The 2,267-nt window shown below is 39.2% G+C and overlaps 1 non-coding gene across 1 annotated transcript; it reads right to left on the bottom strand.

Annotated features, from left to right (window-relative positions):
- Window positions 1–2,029: 2,029 nt before the first annotated feature.
- TRNAR-UCU (transfer RNA arginine (anticodon UCU)) lies at window positions 2,030–2,101 on the bottom strand. Its single transcript has one exon. It is a non-coding gene; the product is annotated as a tRNA-Arg (tRNA).
- Window positions 2,102–2,267: the final 166 nt, after the last annotated feature.

Consider the following 2,267-nt stretch of genomic DNA (forward strand, 5'->3'; position numbering starts at 1 on the left):
GAACTAGAAGCGGATGAGTATCGAATGAATGGATACTCTGAGATAGAACGAGAAAAAGCAAATTTGATTAATGCTACTTCTATTAGTTTGGAACAATTGGAAAAGTCTAAAAACGAAACCCTTTATTTTGAAAAACAAAGGGCAATGAATCAGGTCCGACAGCGGGTTTTCCAACAGGCCGTACAAGGAGCTCTAGGAACTCTGAATAGTTGTTTGAATACCGAGTTACATTTCCGTACGATTCGTGCTAATATTGGCATTCTCGGGTCCCTGGAATGGAAGAAATAATTAAATTAATTAGGCCTTGAACTTCTACTTTCGTTTAGAATTTAGGCATTATTTTTCCCCTTGCTTCCGAAAAAAGAGTCAAGAAACACTAATGGCAACCCTTCGAGTCGACGAAATTCATAAAATTCTCCGCGAACGTATTGAACAATATAATAGGAAAGTAGGGATTGAGAATATAGGTCGCGTAGTTCAAGTGGGGGATGGGATTGCTCGTATTATAGGTCTTGGTGAAATAATGTCAGGTGAATTAGTCGAATTTGCAGAAGGTACTAGGGGTATTGCTCTGAATTTGGAATCCAAAAATGTTGGGATTGTATTAATGGGCGATGGGTTGATGATACAAGAGGGAAGTTTTGTAAAAGCAACAGGAAGAATTGCTCAGATACCCGTGAGTGAGGCTTACTTGGGTCGTGTTGTAAATGCTCTGGCTAAACCTATTGATGGGAAAGGCGAAATTATAGCTTCCGAATCTCGCTTAATTGAATCTCCTGCTCCAAGTATAATTTCCAGGCGTTCCGTATACGAACCTCTTCAAACAGGGCTTATTGCTATCGATTCGATGATCCCTATAGGGCGCGGTCAGCGAGAGTTAATTATTGGGGACAGACAGACTGGCAAAACAGCAGTAGCCACAGATACAATTCTCAATCAAAAAGGGCAAGGTGTAATATGTGTTTATGTAGCTATCGGTCAAAGAGCATCCTCCGTAGCTCAAGTAGTAACTACTTTCCATGAGGAGGGGGCCATGGAATACACTATTGTAGTAGCTGAAATGGCGGATTCACCTGCTACATTACAATACCTCGCTCCTTATACGGGAGCAGCCCTGGCTGAGTATTTTATGTACCGCGAACGGCATACTTTAATAATTTATGATGATCTCTCCAAACAGGCACAAGCTTATCGCCAAATGTCCCTTCTATTAAGAAGACCTCCCGGACGTGAGGCTTATCCAGGGGATGTTTTTTATTTGCATTCACGCCTTTTAGAAAGAGCCGCTAAATTAAATTCTCTTTTAGGCGAAGGAAGTATGACCGCTTTACCAATAGTTGAGACTCAATCTGGAGACGTTTCCGCCTATATTCCTACTAATGTAATCTCCATTACAGATGGACAAATATTCTTATCTGCGGATCTATTCAATGCCGGAATTCGACCCGCTATTAATGTGGGTATTTCTGTTTCCAGAGTAGGATCCGCGGCTCAAATTAAAGCCATGAAACAAGTAGCTGGCAAATCAAAATTGGAACTAGCGCAATTCGCAGAGTTACAAGCCTTTGCACAATTCGCCTCTGCTCTCGATAAAACAAGTCAGAATCAATTGGCAAGGGGTCGACGATTAAGGGAATTGCTTAAACAATCCCAGGCAAATCCTCTCCCAGTGGAAGAGCAGATAGCTACTATTTATACCGGAACAAGAGGATATCTTGATTCGTTAGAAATTGAACAGGTAAATAAATTTCTGGATGAGTTACGTAAACATCTAAAAGATACTAAACCTCAATTCCAAGAAATTATATCTTCTAGCAAGACATTCACCGAGCAAGCGGAAATCCTTTTGAAGGAAGCTATTCAGGAACAGCTGGAACGGTTTTCTCTTCAGTAACAAATAAATTTTGCATGTCTACTCTTGTTAGTAGAATAGGAATCGTTGAGAAAGCTTTTTCATTTGAATCATGCAAAAAAGTTTTCTTTGTTTTTAGTTTAGTATAGTTATTTAAAGAATAGATAGAAATAAGATTGCGTCCAATAGGATTTGAACCTATACCAAAGGTTTAGAAGACCTCTGTCCTATCCATTAGACAATGGACGCTTTTCTTTCATATTTTATTCTTTCTTTTATTTTTTTGCTTCTTCCGAGAAAAAACTGTTAGACCAAAACTCTTTTAGGAAATCAAAAAATCCAGATACAAATGCATGATGTATATATTATATCATGCATATATCATAAAGAAGGAGTATGGAGGCGGTAGTGGGAA

This window comes from Triticum urartu, unplaced genomic scaffold (genome assembly GCF_056163025.1).
Source record: "Triticum urartu cultivar PI428250 unplaced genomic scaffold, HENAU_Tu73 scaffold2, whole genome shotgun sequence".
NCBI lineage: Eukaryota > Viridiplantae > Streptophyta > Magnoliopsida > Poales > Poaceae > Triticum > Triticum urartu.